Genomic DNA, 19745 nt, shown 5'->3' on the forward strand with positions numbered 1-19745 from the left:
TTATTCAGGCTATCATCAAATTTGGATGAAGAAGGAGGATGAGTCGAAGACCAGCTTCATAACCCCTAGTGGAACATATTGTTACCTTCGGATGCCTGAGGGGCTCAAGAATACTGGAGGAAGCTTCAGCAGAATGACAGTAAAGGTTCTTCAATCTCAGATAGGCAGAAATGTGCTAACTTATGTTGATGATATCATTGTAAAAAGCACGAAGCAAGAGAATCACATTACTGATCTGCAGGAGACCTTCGCTAATTTTAGACAGGCCGGTTTAAAGTTGAATCCAGAAAAATGTGTCTTCGGAGTGAAGAAAGGGAAATTTCTTGGCTGTCTAGTTTCAACAAAAGGGATTGAGGCTAGTCCAAATAAAATCGAAGCTATCCTTCGAATGGAACCACCAAGTACAAAGAAGGGGGCTCAAAGATTAACAGGAAGATTGGCATCTCTCAACAGATTCATATCTAGATCAGCAGAGAGAAATTTACTATTTTTCGAAGTGCTGAAGTCAGCCGAAGTTTTTCAATGGGGACCAGCTCAGCAGAGAGCCTTCGAAGAGCTGAAGCAATATTTGATAGACCTAACAACACTAACTCCACCAACGCCAGGGGCTCCTCTGTTGCTATATGTGGCAGCTTCGCACTCAGCGGTAAGTGCAGCACTTGTTCAGGAGAAGCTTGAAGGCCAAGTCAAAAAGCAGGCCCCAATATACTTGTATCCGAAGTTCTTAGTTTATCAAATAAAAATTATACAGAATTGGAGAAGGTGCTATATGCTGTTTTGATGGCCTCCAGGAAGCTTCGGCACTACTTTCAAGCATACAATATAGTTGTTCCTTCTTCACAACCGTTGAAGGATATTATGAGAAATAGAGAAGCTACTAGAAGGGTTGGAAAATGGGCTGCGGAGCTCAATGAATTTTGTATTGATTATGTGCATAGATCTTCGATTCAGTCCCAAACGTTGACAGACTTCATTGCTGACTGGACGCCAGGGGCTCAGGAAGAAGAAACGAGTAAAGATGTCGAAGTGTGGACAGTATTTTGCGATGGATCTTGGGGAACCTTCGGAGCAGGAGCAGCTGTTGTGTTGGTCGCACCTTCCAAAGTTAAAACTTGTTACGCAACAAGACTTGATTTCAGTTGCACAAATAATATTGCTGAGTACGAAGCTTTGCTCTTGGGTCTTCGGAAGTTAAAGGCAATGGGAATCAGAAGGGCGGTTCTTAATACTGATTCCCAGGTTATTTCTGGTCATATTGACAAAAGTTATAAAGCAAGAGATCCGAAGCTTGAAAAATATTTAGACACGGTCCGAAGGATTGAGGCTTCCTTTGAGGGATTTTCTGTTAAAAATATTCCTCGTGGAGAAAATGAATATGCTGATTTATTAGCCAAGTCAGCAGCACAGGGGCTGCCCTTACCTTCGGACGTATTTTTCGAAACAATAAAAGCACCTTCGGTTGAGCTTCTTGAAAGAGCAGTCCTCAACATATCCCCTGTCTATAGTGAAGACTGGAGAACTGAGATCATCTCTTTCCTTCAGGGTAACTTTCTTTCAGATGACAAAGCTTATAACAGGAGGATAGAGGCAAGAGCTCGACCATATGTTATAATAGAAGGGGAGCTATACAAGCGTGGGGTCTGTTCTCCGTTACTCAAGTGTTTATCCAGAGCCGAAGGTATAGAACTGATGAAGGAAATACATGCAGGCCTGTGTGGATCTCACATTGGATCTAGGCCTTTGCTTGGAAAAGTTTTTCGTCAAGGATTTTATTGGCCAAAGGCAGCTTCGGATGCAGCGGAATTAGTCCAAAAGTGCGAAGGTTGTCAGAAATGTGCAAGAGATCAAAAACAACCTTCGTCTCTAACTCAGTTAATACAACCCACTTGGCCGTTGCAAAGGTGGGGCCTTGATTTGTTAGGTCCGTTACCACCAGCACAAGGGAACTTAAGATATGTTGTAGTGGCAGTGGAATATTTTTCTAAATGGATTGAGGCAAAGCCTTTAGCCACAATAACTTCGGTCACTATTCAAAAGTTTTTCTGGCAAAATATTGTTTGTCGTTTCGGAGTACTGAAGGCTATTACTGTAGATAATGGGACACAGTTTGATTCCGAAGCTTTCAAAGAATTTTGTGATCAAATTGGCACGAAGATCCATTTCGCATCAGTTCGACATCTAGAGTCAAATGGGCTTGTTGAAAGAGCTAATGGCATCATAATAACAGGAATAATGAAGTTAATCTTCAATCAGCCCAGAGGAAAGTGGCCAGACGAATTAATCAAAGTGGTGTGGAGCCACAACACAACAATATCAAGATCAACGGGCTTTACGCCATTCAAACTATTGTTTGGTGACGAAGCAATAACTCCGGAAGAAGCCAAAGCAGGATCAATAAGAATAGTAGCTTCGGCAGAAGGAGAAGCTGAAGCTGATTACTCTGTGGAAAAAGATGCTATAGAGGGGATCAGGCTTCAAGCTGTGGAAAACATCAACAAATACCAAGCTGAAACAATAAAATGGCATGATAGAAAGGTTAGGCTAAAGAACATCGAACCAGGGCATTTGGTGCTTCGAAGAGTAGCCAACCCAGAGACAGTAGGCAAATTACATCTAAAGTGGGAAGGATCTTTTCTGGTAGTATCTTCATCAAGACCCGGTTCCTACAGGTTGAAGGATATGGACGGCAACGACATTCCTAGATCATGGAATGCGGACGAGCTTCGGCGATATTATGTTTAGCTTGATGTAATTTTTTCTATTCTTTCTTGTGGCACCCTTTTCCTTTCCAAAGGGGGAGAAAGGTTTTTAATGGGGCCATAACATGTAATTTTTCTTTTCCTTATTTCAATTTTATAAGAGTGATATCCCCCAAAGATGTAAATGTAAAAGCTGACAACGCACCATCGAGTGCAAAGGAAAAAGAAAAGAAAACAGGGAGAACCTCAAAAGTCGTTCCTAAGGGAATGCAGAGCTTACAACGAAAAATAAACGCTGATTCCGCCGAAAGTAAAAGGCGAAGAAGCTCCTAAGGGAGGCTTACAGCGAAAAATAAACGTTGATTCCGCCGAAAGTAAAAGGCGAAGAAGCTCCTAAGGGAGGCTTACAGCGAAAAGTCAGCGCTGATACACCGAAAAATAAACGGTGAAGCCGAAAAATAAGCGGCAAAGAAGTTTTGAGTCATTCTCAAGGGAATATGGCTTCGAATATGTATTTGAACATTCATTTGCACAATACATTACATCATGTCATTTGCATTCATAAACATTCACTTAGACATGCATAGGATCATCATCAGCATAACGTACAAACATGCTTCGGTCCCAAAAGGAAGGCAATTTTATGCTTCGCTGTGTACGCAAAGAAGGGAAGGTGTTTTTCGCCTATGGCTCAAAAGTATTAATTTCATCCACACCAAAGCATTTCATACATGGACGGAAAAGTAAGATTATATTACAGAGTAAGACTCAGATTACATCATACTTTATACAAGTTACTACAGAAGTTTTTTGAGCTACTTTTACAGATTATTCAAGCTTCGATACTATCTCTGGAGCTTCGTTCTTCTACTCTACAGCTTCAGCTTCAGCTTGGTCAATCTGCACGAAGGTATTATAAGCTAAATTCAAAAATTCAAAGGAAAAGGTAAGCATAAGGTATGATTTTGTTACCAGCTTGAGGTGGCTCCAAGCTTCGTCACCAGCTTTGCTCTGACCACCCTTTGTCCACACTAACTTTATAAATATGTTTGCAATACTTCGAGCCAGATTCGGAACATCATCTAAGTCTGCCGGTGACAGGCTAAAGTTGGGTCTATTAACAATCTTGCCGTGTTCACAGCCAGACTTCAAAAAAGCAACAACTGTGCCCCGAGAAGCTGCCAGGGCACAAAAGTCGCTATGCCCAGCTATAACTTCGTCAAGATCATTAATTTCACCTTCAATGTGCTCGAAGGCACCAGGCAGGTCTTCGGCCGAAGGAGTAAACTCTTCACTACTGGCTCCGACAAAATGGAACACTTGCTTTAGCTGATGAATGCATCGAGTGCAGAATTCCAAACATTTATTTTGAAGATTTTTAAAGATTCTTTCAATTCCAAGTTTCTTTGAGTTTCAGCTTCAAGCTTTGCATCAAGCTTCAGTTTCTCTTGTTCAAAATTTTCTGACTGGGAAAGAAGCTTCGGATTTAATTCTGTTATTTTTGCTTCAGCATCCACTAATAAGCCTTCGGTTGTTTGTAGCTCGATGTTTTTCTTCTCAATGGCAGCAGAATGCTCCTTTATTTTGTTTTCTAAATTTTCAATTATAACTTCTTGCCTTTTATCCTCTAAATCTTGTTGCATTTTTAATGCCTTGCTCAAAAGCATGCTCTGTGAATAAATAGCCTTCGTTAGAAAATATTTTCGTACCAAAAGTAATAAGAGTTAGACACAAAATGTTTACCTTGAAATTAGAATAGAATAAACTGCCGACAATATGCTGTCGACGGTAGCGGCTGATATCCGCTTGAAGCTTCGGGAAGCCGATACTCTTCGATAAAGTACCGACAACCTTCGCACCAGTTTGGTCTCGTATACAGCCTAACCCTTCATCATCAATACCACCAAATAGAAGCGCCCCGGCCGATATCCACAAGATATAGCATACTCTTTCAATTCCTCTTTTTCAGCTTCAGTCAGCTCCTGGCCAACTAAGTTTCGGAAGTCAAAAGTTTCATCTTCCGAGGTATCTTCGGTTATTCCTCCTTTCTCGGGTTTGGCAGCTGTGGTCTCTTCAGTGGCTGCAACAGTTTCTTCAACGGCCATGTTTAGCAGCATTTTATCTATATCAGCGGCCATGTTTATGAAGGTATAACCTTCATAACCTTCGTCCGGAACCCATTATGGCGCCAATGTTGGGGACTTGTTCTCAAATACTATGAATCAAGAACAAGGCAACATAGAAATTGTTAAATGTTATAGTCCTTCGTCCTTCAAAGCATTATCTCCCTCAGGATATAATGGGTTCCGGACGAAGGTTATGAAGGTTATACCTTCATAAACACGACAAATAATGAGGAAGGATAAAAAATATGTAAAATAATTTAAACACATGATTATTATTATTAACTTATTTCTATTTCATTATTGTAAAAATGATAACAAATTACAAATGTACCTTCGGCTTGAAGTAAAGCAAAAATACCAGCGTGAAGCAAAAACAAATGCCCAATGCGTGATCACAGAAAAGCATGTGAACAGTACATGGGTACTGTTCACCTATTTATAGGCACAGTTCATAGCCTGTATATAATTACATTTATACCCTTTACAATGAACTACAATAATGACACAGAATATTATAGGTCTTTAAGTCATTTCATCTTTAAGTCGGTTCACCCCTTCGTCTTGAGACATATCACTGTGCCGAAGCTTTACAGTCGCTAGCTTCGGCGCTGCTTTGGAGAGGATTTGCCGAAGGTGTTCATTTCTTTAGGATCTTCGGCTATGAAGCATACCCCCAACAGTAGCCCCTTCGCGGCGCTAGATCGTTTTTCGTAACGAGCTTGATCCGTGAAAAATCTTCTAAGCTTCGGGATGCCGAAGATCCAAAAAACACCTTCCCTGAGCTCGTTGGCGAGAAACGATTAAAATAATCGTCGGACGTGCGACCCATCTTGCACCAATTACACGCTCGCCAGCGATTCACCTTCTCGAGCTATGTGGCCCACCGTTCAGTGAGTGCGGGTGACTGTTTGTTCGGTGTTGGAGACCTTGCCGCTTCACCTTCCCACCTGCAGCACTATATAAACAGACGGGTAGGTGTGAAGTTACCACAACATTCATTGCTATTGTACTGTTTTGCTACCAAATTTTTAGTCATAGCCGAAGCTTGATCATTGCGCTCATACAAAATCTGCTTCGGCGCAAGCGGAAGAGCTTCTGAAAAGACAAAAAACCAATTCAAAAGATTTCAAGTAAATCATAATCAAATGGCCAGAGTTCACTCTACTGCAAGAGTTGATCGCGAGGGAGACGAAACCGAAGCTGTGGAAACTGTCCCTATCTCGGAAGCAATGAAGCGATCTGGGTTGGTGGCACCGGAAGACGTCCCTGCTGCTGAAGCAGAGCAAGCAGATATTGAAGAGACCGATTCTGAAGATGATTACAACATCGCCGTGCCGAGCAAGCCTAGCCACCTGGACTTCGGAAAGTCGACCATCTCCAAAGTTGATTTTCCTAAGATGGTGAAGTCGGGCTACTTTAGCGAAGATAAGAAAGAGCTAATTCGCTTCGGTGGAGAAGAAACTACTCCGAAGCCACAGAAAGATGAAATAGTGATTTTCAAGAGTTTCCTCAAAGCTGGTTTGAGATTTCGTTTGAATAGGATGATTGCCGATGTGCTAAAGAAGTTTGGGATCCACTTTCATCAACTAACTCCTAACGCTATTGTTAGGCTTAGTGTTTATATTTGGGCTCTCCGAAGCCAGGGGGTGGAACCGTTTGCCGAAGGTTTCTGCCGGGTGCACGAGCTACATTACCAAACCAAGGCCAGAAAGGATGGGTTACATGAAAATTTTGGTTGTTACAGTTTTGCTTATCGGAAAACTACAAAATTTCCTTTGATCAGGTACCGAAGCAAGTGGCCGGCAGGCTGGAAATCGGAATGGTTCTACGTTAAAGTTGATGATGACAAGGAGAAGCTGGTACAGAGTCCGCTTGAACTGATCTTCGGAGAAACCAGACCCCAATGCAATATGACACCAGAAGGTCCAACCCAAACTGCGTTGGCTGAATTTAGGATTATCGCAGAGCACATTGGCACTAGAGATTTAGTGCAGGAATTTCTGGCTTTCAAAATATTTCCAACTATGAAGGAATGGGCTATGCCGAAGCTTGAAAAAGAGAAGAAAGAGGGGGAGCTTGTCCGACTGCCCTACCACTATAAGTTCAAGAAATATTTCAAAGCACCCTGCCAAGAATGGCTCGAAACAATCGAAGTAATGAGCACTGAAATTCTTGGGAATTATTCTAAAAAAGAGGATCAATTGATGACAGCAGCCTTCGGCACCCGGCCGAAACGAAGGCTAAATAGAGTGCTTGATGCTATAGGCTTTGAATATCCTGATTATGAGCGACTCGACAAGGGTGCCGAAGGGCAGAAAAGGAAAAGAGTAGCTGGCGCTTTGATCAAAGACGACGAAGATCAATCAAAAAAGAAGAAAGAAAAGTTTGAATCGAAAGTGTTAACTGCGAAGAAAAGAAAGGAATCAATCCCGGAACAAAAATCAATTGATGAAGAAGAGAAGACTTCTGCGACATCTTCTGATGCTGAAATAGAGGAAATTCTAAAGGTAATGACTGAAACTTTGCCTGTCAAACTAAGTCCGTTGGGGCTTCATCTGACGAAGCTTTTTCATAATGAAAAGGAGCCCGCAAAGACAAAGGCATCTAGGCCAAAAAGACAAAGGATTGTTACCGTGACTGAAGTGATTGAAACAACACCACCAAGGGCTCCAACTCTGAAGATGCCGACAATTGAAATCATGACAGCTACTGAAGCTGTACCTTCAGAGGCTGCCGCAGAAGAGGCCAGAGCCAAAGATGCTAACTCCGAAGGTATTAATTTAGAGAGCATAGCCGCTGATATAGATAAAATGCTGCTAAACATGGCCGCTGAAGAAACTGCTGCAGCCACCGAAGAGACCACGGCTACCAAACCCGAGAAAGGAGGAATAACCGAAGATACCTCGGAAGATGAAACTTTTGACTTCCGAAACTTAGTTGGCCAGGAGCTGACTGAAGCTGAAAAAGAGGAATTGAAAGAGTATGCTATATCTTGTGGATATCGGCCGGGGGCGCTTCTATTTGGTGGTATTGATGATGAAGGGTTAGGCTGTATACGAGACCAAACTGGTGCGAAGGTTGTCGGTACTTTATCGAAGAGTATCGGCTTCCCGAAGCTTGAAGCAGATATCAGCCGCTACCGTCGACAGCATATTGTCGGCAATTTATTCTATTCTAATTTCAAGGTAAACATTTTGTGTCTAACTCTTATTACTTTTGGTACGAAAATATTTTCTAACAAAGGCTATTTATTCACAGAGCATGCTTTTGAGCAAGGCATTAAAAATGCAACAAGATTTAGAGGATAAAAGGCAAGAAGTTATAATTGAAAATTTAGAAAACAAAATAAAGGAGCAATCTGCTGCCATTGAGAAGAAAACCATCGAGCTACAAATAGCCGAAGGCTTATTAGTGGATGCTGAAGCAAAAATAACAGAATTAAGGGGCTGTTTGGTTCGTGGCTAAATGTGCCACACTTTGCCTAAGGTTAGTCGTTCGAATTGAAGAACTAACCTTAGGCAGAAAAGTTAGGCAAAGTGTGGCAAGTTAGCCATCAAACCAAACAGGCCTTAAATTCGAAGCTTCTTTCCCAGTCAGAAAATTTTGAACAAGAGAAACTGAAGCTTGATGCAAAGCTTGAAGCTGAAACTCAAAGAAACTTGGAATTGAAAGAATCTTTGAAAAATCTTCAAAATAAATGTTTGGAATTCTGCACTCGATGCATTCATCAGCTAAAGCAAGTGTTCCATTTTGTCGGAGCCAGTAGTGAAGAGTTTACTCCTTCGGCCGAAGACCTGCCTGGTGCCTTCGAGCACATTGAAGGTGAAATTAATGATCTTGACAAAGTTATAGCTGGGCATAGCGACTTTTGTGCCCTGGCAGCTTCTCGGGGCACAATTGTTGCTTTTTTGAAGTCTGGCTGTGAACACGGCAAGATTGTTAGTAGACCCAACTTCAGTCTGTCACCGGCAGACTTAGATGATGTTCCGAATCTGGCTCGAAGTATTGCAAACAGATTTATAAAGTTAGTATGGACAAAGGGTGGTCGGAGCAAAGCTGGTGACGAAGCTCGAAGCCACCTCAAGCTGGTAACAAAATCATACCTTATGCTTACCTTTTCCTTTGAATTTTTGAATTTAGCTTATAATACCTTCGTGCAGATTGACCAAGCTGAAGCTGAAGCTGTAGAGTAGAAGAACGAAGCTCCAGAGATAGTATCGAAGCTTGAATAATCTGTAAAAGTAGCTCAAAAAACTTCTGTAGTAACTTGTATAAAGTATGATGTAATCTGAGTCTTACTCTGTAATATATTCTTACTTTTCCATCCATGTATGAAATGCTTTGGTGTGGACGAAATTAATACTTTTGAGCCATAGGCGAAAAACACCTTCCCTTCTTTGCGTACACAGCGAAGCATAAAATTGCCTTCCTTTTGGGACCGAAGCATGTTTGTACGTTATGCTGATGATGATCCTATGCATGTCTAAGTGAATGTTTATGAATGCAAATGACATGATGTAATGTATTGTGCAAATGAATGTTCAAATACATATTCGAAGCCATATTCCCTTGAGAATGACTCAAAACTTCTTTGCCGCTTATTTTTCGGCTTCACCGTTTATTTTTCGGTGTATCAGCGCTGACTTTTCGCTGTAAGCCTCCCTTAGGAGCTTCTTCGCCTTTTACTTTCGGCGGAATCAACGTTTATTTTTCGCTGTAAGCCTCCCTTAGGAGCTTCTTCGCCTTTTACTTTCGGCGGAATCAGCGTTTATTTTTCGCTGTAAGCTCTGCATTCCCTTAGGAACGACTTTTGAGCTTCTCCCTGTTTTCTTTTCTTTTTCCTTTGCACTCGATGGTGCGTTGTCAGCTTTTACATTTACATCTTTGGGGGATATCACTCTTATAAAATTGAAATAAGGAAAAGAAAAATTACATGTTATGGCCCCATTAAAAACCTTTCTCCCCCTTTGGAAAGGAAAAGGGTGCCACAAGAAAGAATAGAAAAAATTACATCAAGCTAAACATAATATCGCTGAAGCTCGTCCGCATTCCATGATCTAGGAATGTCGTTGCCGTCCATATCCTTCAACCTGTAGGAACCGGGTCTTGATGAAGATACTACCAGAAAAGATCCTTCCCACTTCAGATGTAATTTGCCTACTGTCTCTGGGTTGGCTACTCTTCGAAGCACCAAATGCCCTGGTTCGATGTTCTTTAGCCTAACCTTTCTATCACACCATTTTATTGTTTCAGCTTGGTATTTGTTGATGTTTTCCACAGCTTGAAGCCTGATCCCCTCTATAGCATCTTTTTCCACAGAGTAATCAGCTTCAGCTTCTCCTTCTGCCGAAGCTACTATTCTTATTGATCCTGCTTGGCTTCTTCCGGAGTTATTGCTTCGTCACCAAACAATAGTTTGAATGGCGTAAAGCCCGTTGATCTTGATATTGTTGTGTTGTGGCTCCACACCACTTTGATTAATTCGTCTGGCCACTTTCCTCTGGGCTGATTGAAGATTAACTTCATTATTCCTGTCATTATGATGCCATTAGCTCTTTCAACAAGCCCATTTGACTCTGGATGTCGAACTGATGCGAAATGGATCTTCGTGCCAATTTGATCACAAAATTCTTTGAAAGCTTCGGAATCAAACTGTGTCCCATTATCTACAGTAATAGCCTTCGGTACTCCGAAACGACAAACAATATTTTGCCAGAAAAACTTTTGAATAGTGACCGAAGTTATTGTGGCTAAAGGCTTTGCCTCAATCCATTTAGAAAAATATTCCACTGCCACTACAACATATCTTAAGTTCCCTTGTGCTGGTGGTAACGGACCTATCAAATCAAGGCCCCACCTTTGCAACGGCCAAGTGGGTTATATTAACTGAGTTAGAGACGAAGGTTGTTTTTGATCTCTTGCACATTTCTGACAACCTTCGCACTTTTGGACTAATTCCGCTGCATCCGAAGCTGCCTTTGGCCAATAAAATCCTTGATGAAAAACTTTTCCAAGCAAAGGCCTAGATCCAATGTGAGATCCACACAGGCCTGCATGTATTTCCTTCATCAGTTCTATACCTTCGGCTCTGGATAAACACTTGAGTAACGGAGAACAGACCCCACGCTTGTATAGCTCCCCTTCTATTATAACATATGGTCGAGCTCTTGCCTCTATCCTCCTGTTATAAGCTTCGTCATCTGAAAGAAAGTTACCCTGAAGGAAAGAGATGATCTCAGTTCTCCAGTCTTCACTATAGACAGGGGATATGTTGAGGACTGCTCTTTCAAGAAGCTCAACCGAAGGTGCTTTTATTGTTTCGAAAAATACGTCCGAAGGTAAGGGCAGCCCCTGTGCTGCTGACTTGGCTAATAAATCAGCATATTCATTTTCTCCACGAGGAATATTTTTAACAGAAAACCCCTCAAAGGAAGCCTCAATCCTTCGGACCGTGTCTAAATATTTTTCAAGCTTCGAATCTCTTGCTTTATAACTTTTGTCAATATGACCAGAAATAACCTGGGAATCAGTTTTAACACCGCCCTTCTGATTCCTATTGCCTTTAACTTCCGAAGACCCAAGAGCAAAGCTTCGTACTCACTAATATTATTTGTGCAACTGAAATCAAGTCTTGTTGCGTAACAAGTTTTAACTTTGGAAGGTGCGACCAACACAGCAGCTGCTCCTGCTCCGAAGGTTCCCCAAGATCCATCGCAAAATACTGTCCACACTTCGGCATCTTTACTCGTTTCTTCTTCCTGAGCCCCTGGCGTCCAGTCAGCAATGAAGTCTGCCAACGCTTGGGACTGAATCGAAGATCTATGCACATAATCAATACAAAATTCATTGAGCTCCGCAGCCCATTTTCCAACCCTTACAGTAGCTTCTCTATTTCTCATAATATCCTTCAACGGTTGTGAAGAAGGAACAACTATATTGTATGCTTGAAAGTAGTGCCGAAGCTTCCTGGAGGCCATCAAAACAACATATAGCACCTTCTCCAATTCTGTATAATTTTTCTTTGATAAACTAAGAACTTCGGATACAAAGTATATTGGGGCCTGCTTTTTGACTTGGCCTTCAAGCTTCTCCTGAACAAGTGCTGCACTTACCGCTGAGTGCGAAGCTGCCACATATAGCAACAGAGGAGCCCCTGGCGTTGGTGGAGTTAGTGTTGTTAGGTCTATCAAATATTGCTTCAGCTCTTCGAAGGCTCTCTGCTGAACTGGTCCCCATTGAAAACTTTGGCTGACTTCAGCACTTCGAAAAATGGTAAATTTCTCTCTGCTGATCTAGATATGAATCTGTTGAGAGATGCCAATCTTCCTGTTAATCTTTGAGCCCCCTTCTTTGTACTTGGTGGTTCCATTCGAAGGATAGCTTCGATTTTATTTGGATTAGCCTCAATCCCTTTTGTTGAAACTAGGCAGCCAAGAAATTTCCCTTTCTTCACTCCGAAGACACATTTTTCTGGATTCAACTTTAAACCGGCCTGTCTAAAATTAGCGAAGGTCTCCTGCAGATCAGTAATGTGATTCTCTTGCTTCGTGCTTTTTACAATGATATCATCAACATAAGTTAGCACATTTCTGCCTATCTGAGATTGATGAACCTTCGCTGTCATTCTGCTGAAGCTTACTCTAGCATTCTTGAGCCCCTCAGGCATCCGAAGGTAACAATATGTTCCACTAGGGGTTATGAAGCTGGTCTTCGGCTCATCCTCCTTCTTCATCCAAATTTGATGATAGCCTGAATAACAATCCAGCAGACTCATAAGCTCTGATGAAGCTGCTGCATCAACTAGGGAATCTATCCTTGGCAATGGAAACTCGTCCTTCGGACAGGCCTTGTTGAGATCAGTAAAATCGATACACATCCTCCATTTACCATTGGCCTTCTTTACCATAACAGTGTTAGCCAACCATTATTCTGGGTATTTTACCTCTCTGATAACTCCGGCACTGAGGAGTCTTTTCACTTCATTCCGAGCACCTTCGGCCTTGTCATCAGACATCTTCCGAAGCCTCTGCTTTCTGGGTCTGAAGGATGGATCAACATTGAGCGAGTGTTCAATAACACCCCTGTTAACTCCGCAAAGATCATTGCCTGACCATGCAAAAACATCTTTGTTGTTGAACAGAAACCTTATCAAGGTTTTCTCCTGTTCCTCGGACAGTTGAGATCCTAACAGCACCTTCTGCTCTGCTATGTCCTCGCATAAAAGCATGGGCTTCGGCTGATCGGCCGAAGCAGCTTTCTCCCTTCTGAACTTGTATTGCTCACAAGCTTGAGCTCCATCTATGTTATGGATTGCTTTTGAGTCTATCCAATTTCCTTCGGCCCTTCTGGCAGCTTCCTGACTTCCATGAATAGCAATGGGTCCTTGGTCTGAAGGTATCTTCATGCAAAGATATGCTGGATGAAGAATTGCTTCGAAGGCATTGAGAGTACCACGACCAATGATTGCATTGTAAGGGTATTCCATGTCAACAATATCGAATACAACTTGTTCAGTCCTTGTGTTGTTGATATATCCGAAGGTTACTGGCATTGTGATTTTTCTGAGTGCTACAATCTGTCTTCCTCCGAAGCCACAAAGGGGATGTGTGGCATCATGAATCTTGTCTTCGGGCTCTTGCATCTGTCTGAAGGCCTTAGTGAATATGATATCAGCTGCACTGCCTGTATCAACCAAAACATTATGGACCAGAAATCCTTTGATCACACAAGAGATAACCATAGCATCATTGTGTGGGTAATCCTTGAGCTGAAGATCCTCTTGAGAAAAAGTAATTGGAATGTGAGACCATCTTGATTTGATGAAGGGTCCTTGTACCCCTACATGTTGTACTCTTCTCTATGCCTCCTTCTTCTGTTTCTTGTTGGCCGGTTCTGAGCATGAACCGCCTGTTATCGGGAGAACCAACTTCGGAGCCGAAGCAGTTCCAGCTTGATTCTTGATCGAAGCCATCAGCTCAAAAAAGTGGAAGTGAGTTCACCGGAGGTGGGCCACGTTATATTGAACCGGCCACAGTGCCTGAGTTTGTCGGTGAGACCTCTTCGGCCACCGAAGCTAAAGAGCCAACTCCGCTGCCAAATATCGAAGGGCTGGACGAAGTGCCAGCGACGGAAAAAATAGAAGAACCGAGGGCTGAAGAAACAAAGACATCAGAAAGTTTTAAGTCCTTCAGCAAAAATTGAGGCAGCAAAAAGCCAAAAGGGTCCAGCAGTAACCCCCAAAAGAAAAAGGATTGTTAATGTGCTGGATGTTTTGGAGACAATTAAGTCTTCAAGCACGACTACGAAGAAAATTGTTGAAACTTCCGAAGTGCACACTGAAGCCTTTGTTGCCGAAGCTTCAAAGCAACAATCTGAAACTGAAGCTGGGCCTTCAGAGCCCACCAAGGTGAAATCCTTGGAAGCCGAATAAACAAAAATAGCAGAGCCAATTTTGGTTGAAGAAACTGGCACTGCTGCCCCCGAAGCATCCTCCAAAGCCCTCGATTATATTGTACGACATGCTTCGGGAAAAAGATTAACTGAAGAAGAGATTTTTGAAGCTAATCACTATGCCCGAGAACTGAAGTATCCAAAGGGGGCCTTAGTATTCAATGGCATAGACGAAGATGACTTCTTATACTGCCTCCCAGACAACAAAGAATTATCTGTCTGCCGGGAGATGGCTAGAAGTATGGGGTTCCTGAAGCTTGAAGCTGGCCTCTGCGCTATGACGAAGGACGATCTTGCAGATAGCCTCACATATAATAGTCTGAAGGTATGAAAATTGTATATTTGGAAGTTTATAAATTTTGAATTATTGTTTTATTCTTATACTAATTCTTTTCATATAGGGTTTAATACTTAGCAACGCTTTGAGAGCGCAAAAGAATGCCGAAGACGAGAGCTATAATATTGCTTTCAACAACCTACGAACAGAGGTTATTAAGCTGAGGAACGAAGCTTTGGAAAAAGATAAAATTCTGCTTACATTGGTGGATAAAATAAAGGAAGACGAAGCTACTTCTAAAGCTCAAGCTGAGGCTCAGAAACGCGAAATTGAGGATCTTCGGAAACAACTAGCCAAAGCTAAAGAACGCATACTTGAAGAGACGAAACGAGAACTTAGTGATCAGTGGGCAAATCATTTAGAAAGAAACGTTGAAGAGCTTCGTGCATCCAAGAAAAGGTGCTATAACAAATCTATAGAATGCGCTAAGAAAATAAAAACCAGCTTCGCCAGCGTTGGCGCATTCTCGAGCGAGGAAAACTTCACAAGGGGTGACCCCGAAGGCCCAATTGAATGGATCAGCCACGAAGCTGAAGCCTTTGAAGAAATCTTGAATAGCCGCGGGGACATATGTGCCTTTTCGGGTGCCAGGGGGATTGCTACTATTTTTAGAGAGGAAAGGCTGTGAGCATGTGAAATTCTTGGCACAATCCGAAGCCGCCTTATCCTCCGAAGATATAAAAGACCCCTCGGCCGAAGCAAGCCTGGTGGGTGGAAAATTTTTCACCGACATCTGGGACAATGGTGGTCGGGAAATGGCCTAAGAAATTATTAGAAAAAGCGAGAAAGGCATTCATGATGCTATAAAAGTAGCAGAGGCCGCTGAGAAAAGCGCAGAGCTCGAAGGGCAAATAGGTATTGACTAGTGGTTTTTGACTCTTTGTTGTAATTTTTTGATTTTGAACTTGTTCACGGTTTGTAATATTCATGGTTTATAATAGTAATATAGCTGTATCTTCTCGTCCCTCAGAACCTGCCGAGCCATCTGCGGACCCCCATGCGAAGGGGGACGACGAAATTAGGAAAATGGCCGAAGCTATCTTGGATAAAGTTGTTGATCAACTACTAAACGAAGCTGCAGAGATAGTTCTAAGGGAAGATTAGCTGTTATTGTAAAAAACATTTAGAATGTAACATTTGTTGTGTGTAATATTTTGTAACTTTGAATGTAATATATGAGTTGTTTATAGTTTTATCCTTTACGATGCATGAAACATCATATACATACCGTTTTTGAGCCTTCGGCGAAAAAACACCTTCCCTTCTTTTCATGCTTCGTAAATAATATCCGTGTTCTCATAAAATCAGTAACCAATCCTCGTAAAATCAATAATCAATAAATCTTTCCATTTCAGAGTTTGACGAAGGTAAAACTCTTCAATAGCTATTTTTTGTGCCTTGTCACTATGTCTTCAAAACAATCTTCGAATATCAATACTGAGACCCCCTTCTTGTGTTGTTGATGCAATATGATGTATGATATTATGCTATGCAAATGATGTAATGATGTGATGTTATGCAAAATGATGTTTGCCGAAGGTTGACATTTTTTCACTGTAAGCCTCCCTTAGGAGCTTCTTCGCCTTTTACTTCAGCGGAATCAGCGTTTATTTTTCGTTGTAAGCCTCCCTTAGGAGCTTCTTCGCCTTTTACTTTCAGCGGAATCAGCGTTTATTTTTCGCTGTAAGCCTCCCTTAGGAGCTTCTTCGCCTTTTACTTTCAGCGGAATCAGCGTTTATTTTTCGCTGTAAGCCTCCCTTAGGAGCTTCTTCGCCTTTTACTTTCAGCGGAATCAGCGTTTATTTTTCGCTGTAAGCTCTGCATTCCCTTCGGAATGACTTTTGAGCAAAAAACTTACACTGCGCTCCCTTAGGAACGACTTTTGCTGCTTCGAAGAAATTATGCTGCGTTCCTTAGAACAAAATTTTTGATAATTCGAAGGTCCTTCTTGCCACCATAAATTCTTATGCTTCGTCAACTCAAGCTTATGGAGAAGATATATTTTCATTATGGTAAAAAGCGAAACTGTTACAAGAGATTAAAAACAACAAAAACACTTAAGGCTCCCATAATTGTTCCTTATTAAAAAGAAAATAATACTGAATGCGAAAAACTGATGTCGAGGTAGGATATTTGTCAGTAAATGTGCTTCGACTCTGGCACAGTGCTATTGACTGTGCGAGCTTCGGACTCTTCTCTGAAGTCCCGTTGAAGGTGAGTGTGCTGACTCCCTTCTGGCTGCTGGCCTTGTTGCGTTGGTGGTGGAGGTGGAGGCTGTTGCCAAGATGCTTGGGGTTGGCTTGCCGAAGCAACAGAAGCTGCAGGGTGATTGCCTACATATTCTGGAATGTAAGGCGAATGGTACGAAGCAGTATGCATGACTTGCTTCGGCTGACTCTGTTGTGCTGCAGCTTCTGCTATCTCCTTTTGCTTCTGGATGGTGACGTGGCACATCCTGGTGGTATGGCCCTTGTCCTCACCATAGAATAGACAATAAATTTTCCTTGGCTGATCCCCAAATCTTCCTCTGAAGCCCCTGGCGCCTCTGCCCCTTGGAGCTAGTGGCCGGAAAGAGCTTTGCTGCTGCCCCGAAGCTTGCGAGGAGTACTGTGGCCTTTGCTGTTGACTCCCTCTATCATCACTCTGAGTAGAGTTGTGAATTGACCTGACGTGCCTCAGATGGAATCTTCCTCCGAAGCCCCTGGTCATTTCAGAGAACCTGAATGCTTCCTCCCTTCTTTGGCGGAAGTCATTGTCAGCTCGAATATACTCGTCCATCTTCTGGAGTAGCTTCTCCAAAGTTTGAGGAGGCTTCCTGGCAAAGTATTGGGCTGAAGGTCCCGGCCGAAGCCCCTTAATCATGGCCTCAATGACAATTTCATTGGGCACTGTTGGTGCCTGAGCCCTCAGACGCAGGAACCTTAGGACATACGCCTGAAGGTATTCTTTGTGGTCCTGGGTGCACTGAAATAAAGCTTGAGCAGTGACCGGCTTCGTTTGAAACCCTTGGAAGCTGGTTATCAGCATGTCCTTCAGCTTTTTCCATGAGGTGATTGTTCCTGGTCGAAGAGAGGAATACCAGGTTTGTGCAACACTCTTGACAGCCATGACGAAAGACTTTGCCATGACTGCAGTATTACCACCATACGAAGATATGGTTGCTTCATAACTCATCAAGAATTGCTTCGGGTCTGAATGACCGTCGTACATGGGGAGCTGGGGTGGCTTGTAAGACTGGGGCCAAGGTGTAGCCTGCAGTTCTGTTGACAGAGGAGAAGTATCATCAAAAGCAAAATTTCCATGATGAAAATCTTCATACCAGTCGTCCTCGTTGTAGAAGCCCTCCTGATGAAGCTCTTTGTGCGGAGTTCTTCGGTTCTGGTCATCTTGAGCAAGATGACGAACTTCTTCAGAGGCTTCGCCTATCTGCCTTTGTAGGTCAGCTAGACGAGCCATCTTTTCCTTCTTCCGTTGGACCTGTTGATGGAGCATCTCCAAGTTTTGGATTTCTTGATCCAAGTCGTCCTCCGGAGGCGTTGGACTGGTGGCCTTCCTCTTCTGGCTTTGGGCCTCCCTAAGAGAAAGGACATCCTGATTGGGGTCCAGCGGCTGCAGAGTGGCAGCCCCTGTTGCTGGAGCTTTCTTCGGCGGCATGACGAAGGTGATGCTTGCCGAAGGTGTTCAAAACTCAAAAAATGGAAGTGAGTTCACCGGAGGTGGGCGCTAATGTTGGGGACTTGTTCTCAAATGCTAAGAGTTAAGAACAAGGCAACATAAAAAGTGTTAAATGTTAAAGTCCTTCGTCCTTCAAGACATTATGTCCCTTCAGATATAATGAATTCCGGACGAAGGTTAAGAAGGAAGAGACCTTCGTAAGCTCGATAGATGATAAAGAAGAATGCGTATATGAACTACAAATAATAATGCAGATATTATCATCAACTTATTTTTTATTTGCATTATCATATCCATAATAACAAATTATAAATGTACCTTCGGATTGACGGAAAGTAAAGATACAGGCGTGATGCGAAAAGCGAATGCCAAGTCAGCGTGAACAGTACGGGAGTATTGTTCATCTATTTATAGGCACGGGGCGCAGCCCGTGTAGAATTACACTAATGCCCTTTACATTTATCAATAACTCTATAGTAATTCTTCGAGGTCTAATTTGGCTTTTCATCTTTAAGTCGGTTCCCCTTTTCTGCTGTCATGCCGAAGCTTTTCTGCGCATAGCTTCGTAATCATCTTAACCTTCGTCATAATCGCTTTCCGTCCCACTCAAGCTTCGTCCTGACCATACTCTTGTATACCCACAACCCGTTTCCGAAGATACCTGTTCACATATTTCACTTGGAAAACATTATCAAATCATGTTTTTGAGGACCTTCGGAAGCCGAAGGCCCCCAACATCAGCCAACGACAAGGAAGTGGTTGGAGGCTATAAATACCCCCAACCACCTCCATTCAAGCCATCCAAGTTTTCTGAACTCCACATTCAATACAAGAGCAAAAGCATTCACTCCAAGACACATTAAAAAGATCAAATCCTCTCCAAGCCTCAAAATCAACTCAATTGCTTAGTGACTTGAGAGAGGGTGTTTTGTGTTTCTCTTGTTGCTCTTGTTGCTTGGATTGCTTTCTCCTTCTTATTCTAATTCTTCTAAGTGCTTTGTAAAGCTAGCAAGAGACACTTAAGTGTGTGGTGATCCTTGCGGGGTCTTAGTGACCCAAGTGATTAAGGAGAAGCACTCGACCGGTTTGTGTGACCGATTGGGATAGGGAAAGTGTTGGAATAGACCTGGTCTTTGTGGCCTCCTCAACGGGGACTAGTTTCTTTGGAACCGAACCTCGGTAAACAAATCGTCATATTCATTTGTGTTGATCTCCACTCGATTTGTTTCCCCTATCCTCTCTCTCTCAAATCATATTGATTTGAGTTTGCTCCCAAGGCTATCCGCATTGATTGAGCAACTCATAGCAAGGAGAACTATCTTCCACACTTCAAATTATTTCTAACACTAACCTCGGGCATAGTGTGTGTTCAAAGTTCATAAGTTTCAGGTTTTGCCTATTCACCCCCCTCTAGGCGACTTTCACCTGGAATTTACACAAAGCTCCCTGAAATACCTC

Source organism: Zea mays, chromosome 8, assembly GCF_902167145.1.
Source record: "Zea mays cultivar B73 chromosome 8, Zm-B73-REFERENCE-NAM-5.0, whole genome shotgun sequence".
Classification (NCBI taxonomy): Eukaryota; Viridiplantae; Streptophyta; class Magnoliopsida; order Poales; family Poaceae; genus Zea; species Zea mays.